Raw genomic sequence first — 7,701 nt, 5'->3', positions numbered from 1 at the left:
ATATATATATATATATATATATATATATATATATATATATATATATACATACATATTTGGATACTTTCACCTATTAAGGCCTCAAAATAAAAATCCATCAGGTTTTGGGACAAGAGAGCATGTTAAGTTATAAAGCTGAGCACTCATGAATAAATAAATATATATAAATATATTTTTTTCAGGTAATCTAGTATCTGATTTTGCTCAAGAAGTAGGATAACTTGTATTAACCCCTAAAGGAAAGTGCAATCCTCAATTTTACTTGAAAATATCTCAATCAACAATATTAAAGCGTGAAAACCACGTCTCTGCTAACGTGAAGACAAATTAAAAGATTCTCAGAGCTTCTACACAGAAGACGAGGAGATGAAAGGCCAACACGTGTTTTTATATCCAGATGTTTAACCGTTTGAGCGTTTATTTCAGTCGTGATAAGTGAGATGGTGAAGCTCTGGAGATACGAGTCAGAGGAGAGAGAGAGACAAATAGAGACAGAGGAGAAGATAAAGAGCTGGAACAGCAGCACAAAGACTGAGAGACTAAACCAGGTGAAAGATGGAGACATTGGAAAAGACGAATGCTCAGAGAAATGCAGACGGACAATTGGTTTTATTGATAGCGTGTTACAGAGAACAGTAAATGTTTTAACAACATATAACCTCCGTTTCTTTACTGCTGCTGAATACTTTAAGAGGGAAGCTTTCATCCCCGAGACGTTAAAACGGACAAAAAGGGACTTCAGCTAACTTAATTATGAATAAGACCCGATGATGTCATCAGTTATTCATTTTGACCTTCACACGTTTTCCTCTAATCGAACGACTGAACTGAAGAGTTACAACGTTTCTCAGCTCACAATCTTTTATTTGATGTTTTTATTTCCTTTTGAACTATGATTGAGTTTTGGGCACCACAACTCCCATCATGCTTTGGGCAATGGTGTATATTTACTCTTTACTGCACTTAAGTAGAAACTGGAGGTACTTCTCCACTACTTCTAATAAATATTGTACTTTTTACTGTACTACATCTTAAAGGAGCAGTACAAGACGACCGTGTGACCTCTGACCTCGTCATGAGTCACTCTGGAGAAATCCAGAAGTGGAAACCTAAATTTCTCACTCTGGAGTCGAGCTCTCACTCTGCCCGAGTACTGACTTCATATGTTAATGCACCGGGTTGCCAGGTTTCCCTTGTTAATGTCATAAACACGGCGGTGAAGTGAGTGGGAGCGGTACGTCTTACTTTACTGCTTCCATTTTCAGTGAATCGCTCTAAAAGCCCTTAATGAATGACTTTCAGACCCCGTTTATATGTGATGTCAACAACCGTAGAGCGGGAAACAGATGCATTGTGGGTCAGCGGAGACAGAGGAGCTAAAAGTCCTAAAATATTATACAAAACACATCAACAAAAAAATTCTGCTGGTTTTTAAAGACGGCCACTGAAGAGCATGAAAACACCAGAGTCTTCTTCAGGTTATAAATACATCCAAGACACACACAGAATACTTGTATGTGGTTCAGTACCATTAATCCTCTCACAACGGTTCATATTCTTACAAAAAGGTTACTCCTCATTTTTATTGTATGGTTTCCTACAAAAGTCCAGCAACACGTGTCCATTCCCGGTTGTTACATGAATTCAGTATTTTCAAAATAAACTACTGTCTTTTTAGTTGTAGTGAGGTTTAGGCAACAAACATGTTTAGAGGTCAAAATTCCGACACCGTCAGTCTGATTTACACGACATTGGACAGACTTGAGACTTGTTTCCTGAACCTTAACTGAATTGAGAACAAAGTTTTGAAAAAGCAAAAGTGCAACGTCAACATTCTTCGTTGAGGTTTTCAGAGTCGTTCAATGCCAACATTTTACTCTGACTGCTGATTTGAGCTGATGTGTGAATGTTTGTGCCCTTCGTTGGTATTTTACTGGCACCCTGAGTTTCACTCCAAAAACCAGACTTAAAATGTTGTGGAGGGAGGTTGCAGATTTGGTGCACCACCCTGTTTACAGTACGAGGACCCCTTGAGGCCCCTGGACCCCAGTTTTGGAATCCCTAGCCTTGAGGTTAGAGGACAAGGTTGCGACTGAAAGATTTATGCTTCCAAACCCTGAAGGAAGTGATTTCTGAACACTCCTCCTGCTCAATGACAAGGTGCTCTTGAACAAACCTCCAGAGGCGGAACTGCGGTTCTCCTGCAACTTCTACATTTTTATTTTTTTTATACTATTCGGCTGGACAGATAGAAGCAACTGGAACAAAGAAATTAAGAAGAAATTAAGAAGTTACCGTGAGATAGCGAGTGAAGGATTGAGAGCGGAGAAGAGGAGTACAGGAAAAGAAGACACGAAATGTCAGACGAGGAGAGAGAGAAAGGAGGGAGAGATGGGGAAGAGTATGCAAACGACAAAGTTTGGTGAGCTGTAGGCGGTATTAGCGGCTGCAGAGGGAATATGTGTGTGGGAACAAATTGTCGACAGGAATTCATTAGGCTCGTTGTGCGATAACGAGTGCTTGTGGTTTTAATTGACTTAATCAACAAATAGAATTAATCAGAGATTTCTAATTAATGGTAATTGATTGAAATATCCACTGGGTCACCGAGCAAGCAGCCTAAATCCTCCCTCTCCCTCTCTCTTTATTTCTCTCTCCTCACGTTACACTGTGTCCTTGTCCTCTTTCCTTCTCGCCCTTTTGAGTTGTTTTTCTTTTTCTGTCTTACTGTTTCCTCAGTCTTCGTCTTCGTCCTTGCTCCTGTCTTCCTTTATTTCTTTATTTTAGTTCATCACTTTTTCGTCCTTGCCTCTCTTTAACTTTGTACAGAATTGTGTAAAAACAACTTTAAAAAGGCTGCATTCGTTGTGGCATGTTGTTTCTCCTGCAGGTGAGCCGGTGAATGACAGTCTTCTTTACTGTAGAAACTGTCATGTCTAAACGTTGGTGTAGCATTATATTATATGGTGTTCACTCCCCCTCTCTCTCATCTCTCATCCCGGTGCCTAAACTCAACCAAACCCAAACCACAACGGTTGCAGATCAGACTCTGATATGAGCTAGAAGAGCACTCAGGGAGCGGAGACTTCGCAGTGTTTTAACGAAAGCAAAACATATTTCACGGATCAACCACGGCATTCAGATCCACTGCAAAATTGGAAAAAAAAATTCCTTTTTTCGGTTAATGCTACACCCTTCCACCTTCGGAAAAGTAGGTATTTCCGTAATCCTGCTGACCAAACGATGAACAACCAAACCAAACCGAAAACATAACTCCTTGAATCAGAATGAGAAGGTACGTTACACATACGAGGAATCTGGCCCAGTGATTGGTGGGTGATAGTAAAAAAATATGAACATTTACAATAAAATATGGTAAATAAATAAGAGTATTGTAAAGCAAGTATGTTATTAAAGTGTCAAGTGTATATTAATAGAGAAGAGTTGTGCAGAGGGTGTGTGTGGTTACTTTTTCCCACTTTTGTGCATTTTCATTTGGATGTAAAACCAGAAACTCATTTTATTTTAGGTGGATTTATTGTGTTAATGTTAATGATAGCAGACATTTTTCCCACTGTTGTGTTAACACTCCTGTAGTTACTTTCACCAACTCAAGATAATAACTCAGAAGTCAAGTCAGTTTTATTTATATCGCACCAAATCACAACGGAGGTTATCTCGTGATCGAACGTAAATATTTATCTTTTCCATCCCTCTATGATTCTCATGTTTAAAGCTGCGTAACAAGCTTCAGTACTTTTCTGCACTAAATATAGAATAAACGCTGGCATTGAATATCTGGTCTGATTGGTCTGGTATTCATTGATCGGATACATGAGTTATTTGTATTTTAACATTTGACTTAACATTTGAAATGTGATGATTAACTAAGTTCTGGCGCTGAAACGGCGTCTCTCTCTCCTTTCAAAGAGCTTTACTGTTTAAAAACACTGACATAGCCACCACACTAACAACCTCCACTCTCCTCTATCCTCTCCTCCTCCCCCCCTGCCTGCCTTCCCTCTCTCCATCCCTCCCTCCATCCCTCTCTTCACGGCAGGTCTCGGTAATTAGATTGTGGAGATGAGGAGGTGGAGGAGAGTTAAGAGGATTTTGTTTTTAGGAGAGGGAGATTTAAGAGTGAGAGAGATAGTGGGAGAGAGAAAGAGAGATCAAGCTTGAGAGTGAGAGAGGAGGAGGAGAGAGAGAGAGAGAAAGTGAAGGGGGGAATTAAAAGAAAGAGAAGAGCAGATCCTCTTCTCTTTGTTTATCCCGTGTCGGTCACCCTTTCCTGAAAGAGGATGTTGAGTGACAGACGGAGAAATGCATGAAGAGAGAGAGAGAGAGAGAGAGAGAGAGAGAGAGAGAGAGAGAGAAAACAAACCGGTAGATAAAGAGGTCACTTTTTGTGCCTCCTGTTGGTCGACCTTGAACGTGAGAGACGACGGACACAGAAGACAGAAGCAACATTAGCTTCTGAGAGAAAACGGGTTCTCCTTTGGATTCTCTGAGTTTCGTTGGTTCTTGTTAAGCGGCAATCAAAAAACCCTCAATTTGTTCGACCATCCATCCATCGTGAGCTTTGGAACATCAAACGGCCGATATTCAAAATCGACAGTTGATTTCTCGCCTCAAAAAGTCGTGACGAATTTCGGACCGGTTGACCTTCCTTCAGACGACTGGAATCAAAAACGTGAGCTGAGTCGCTCCACCCGGGCCTGTCTCGTTTCCAAGCGCCGGTTGGCATCATAGCTAGGCTAACGTTAGCGTTTAGCAGCCAGTAGCCAATCAGAGGCAGAATAGGGGTCTTCAGAATGGATCCAGGAGCAGGGACCGATCGGGTACTGACAGTAACGTTAGCACGAAGGCTAACCCGGTAGCATAAAGCACACCACCTGTTTCCTTTGTCTGGACCAAATAAACTGACCCAAAGGTCTGAAAGGTCATCCCCCTCCTGGCATCAATCTTTTACACGCCCTAAACCGACCGCTTCATATCCAGCATCATGTTGCTGGAGGTCACAGCTCAAAGAAGGGATCAGCGCACCAAGAGACACGATGCTGAGGCCACCATACTGGACACATTTGTCCCTCTTTTTTTAGCATACGCCATTAAAAATTTAAAATGGAGAAGTTTTCTTGATCAGCATATTAAAAAGTTTTGGCGCTGTGATTTCACGTTTTTAATTTCTCGTCTCTCTTGCGTGTTGTCTCTTAGTGTCTTTCTGTTGGTCTCCCCCTTTTATCTCCCTGTTTCTTTGTAACTCACTTTAATCTTCTGCTTCTCTCTTCACACTGCCCCTCCTCTTCCTCTCCGTCGACCTCACACTTGTTTTCTGGCTTTTTCTCTCCATCTCACCCCTTCCCTCCACATCCTCCATCTCTTTCTCTGCAGCCACTCCACGGCTTTCCATGTATTTTGAAAGAAAAGCTTTTTAGCAAATATTTGTCCTACTGTGTCTGTAGAGCCCTCTGAGTCAATATGGATCCAGCCAGGCTCGACCCGCCAGAGAGAGAGGGGGAGAGAGAGAGAGAGACAGAGAGAGAGGGAGAGAGACAGAGAGACAGAGAGAGAGGGCGGGAGGGAGGGATCAGTGCATAAAAACCAGCAGTGCAGAAACAATAGAGACTTAGGATTCTCTCTTTCTCCTCCATCTGGAAATAAACTCTCAGGGAAAAGAATTTTGCTTTCTGAAGCTGACCAAACTGACATCATGACAACGATAATGATGATAACAAAATGATATTTGTCAGTGTCTGGTCATTTCTACTGAAACTGCTTCTTAAAGAGAAAAAACAGGAAAAACACATGGAGGTAAATGAAAATGAAAATACCGACAGTAACATCTCAAACAGAGGCCCCTTCACTATGTTTTCTGATGTATTGCACTACTACTACTACAACTGCTACTACTACTACACTATTTAGCATGCCACAAAGATCTTGCATGTCCCAAGACAAAAATACCAGGATGTTCTACTCAGGCTGTTCTCATCCAGCGTTCGCAGCTCTACCTACGAAAAAGAATACGCCGTAATCTGTAGATATCTCTAAAAAAAGTATCATGAATGAGAAAGTATAAAGATCGCTGAATCACAAGACGGGCGGATGTGTCTGTGGTTATTTCAGCCCAAACAATGATTTTTTATTTCCTAAACCTGTCTGAGTTTCCTGTGAAGACGGAACTTTATTTTGAAAAGACTGTATTCATGTACCGAGCAGAAATCTACACGTGTTGCTGGACTTTTGTAAGACAAACGCACAACAAATGAGGAGGATATCGTAGGATATCATACGAGGCGTTGTTGGAGGATATGTTGCTCGCTTACATCAGGTCGCAATTTGCAGTATGAAAGCCAGCATGCTTTTGTGGCTATTCAACCCACAATTCTTTGCGCAGTGGATAAATGAGCAAGAAGGTCAAATTTGCCGCGTTATCAGCAAGTCGTAAATCTCAAATTAGTAGGTACTTAGTGAGGGGAAGCTGCTGTATGAAGTAAAAGTGAATAGAAAAATAAAGCGATTTGGAAAGGCAGCTTATGGTTCTCGCTCTGGACACAGGGAGATTTAATCCCGCCCACAGAGATCTCCAATTGGTTAAAAATTTCTCCAAACTGAGGGAGAAAAATAAGCACCCAATCACAATCCTGCTGTTCCAAGATCCAAGTGTTTTGGAAGAGCTCAAAGCCCAATTAAAAACTAATTTAGTTATGTTGGAAGCAACTAGTGTAAAATACACTCTGAGTCGCAGCTATTAGGAGTTGTGTTCAAACTGTATTGCTTATATATTAAAGCCTGTCCTTCCATCTGAAATCACATCCTACAAACGTTTCCAACACCTGACTTCAGCTCATATTTATACTACAGCTATTTGTCAGGCCGACTTCCTGTTGTTGAAGCCGACTTTGTGGAGCAGATTTTAGAGTTATGACCGTCTGAACGCGCTGAATTATTGTCGATCCGGTTTAATTCATCTTCCTGCTGCAGCTATTCGGCTGCAGAGCGAGTGTCACTGAGTCGTTTTGTTGTCGTCGTCGAAGCACTCCTCTCCTTTTAAACATAACACCCACCTCCTGTTTGGAATAAATTTATCCGCAACCCTCACAAACGCTGCGCCGGGACCTCGTGGTCCTCTTGATCCCGTCTGCTGTATTCTGCATCCTCATCTCCTGTTTAGACAACAGGCGAGCCGCAAATATGCTAAACTGAAGCGAGCGAGAGCGAGGAGATGAAAGACAGAAGAGTTAGTGTGTGTGTGTGTGTGTGTGGGGGGGAGGGGTAAAGAGAGGGAGAGGGAGTTAGAGAATCTCATTTCATTGTAATAGTGTTTAATATTTATTGGAAAAATGTAAAGAAAATGTAAAGGAAGTGCTTTTCAGCGAGCGGGCGGGATTAGCATAAATAGTTTTGTGGGCCTGGACGTGTTGGGTCCTCGCTGCAGAGGAGTAAGGCCGTCACACACTCGCTAATGCACGCATATGTCTGTACACACACACACACGTGCACACGCCTGCATGAGTAAACATGCAAACACACACACACACACTGACCTTTGGTTGTGGAAACTCATCAGCATATAGTGATTTATAATAGGCACTGCCAATCCTTGTGTTACTTTTCCTCCTTCTTTTGCATTTATTAGACAGCAGCAAACAGGAGGAAAAGTAACACAAGGATTGGCAGTGCCTATTATAAATCACT

General features: G+C 41.7%; 1 protein-coding gene across 1 annotated transcript in view; it reads left to right on the top strand.

The window, feature by feature from the left end:
* The window catches only part of LOC116383690 (A-kinase anchor protein 6-like), an 81,449-nt gene that overhangs the window by 49,636 nt on the left and 24,112 nt on the right, over nt 1–7,701 (top strand). The window lies entirely within an intron of this gene.

Source organism: Anarrhichthys ocellatus, unplaced genomic scaffold, assembly GCF_004355925.1.
Source record: "Anarrhichthys ocellatus isolate YVR2014 unplaced genomic scaffold, GSC_Weel_1.0 scaffold7, whole genome shotgun sequence".
Classification (NCBI taxonomy): Eukaryota; Metazoa; Chordata; class Actinopteri; order Perciformes; family Anarhichadidae; genus Anarrhichthys; species Anarrhichthys ocellatus.
The sequence above is the reverse complement of the archived record's forward strand: the minus strand, read 5'-3'. Positions and strand labels throughout refer to the sequence as shown.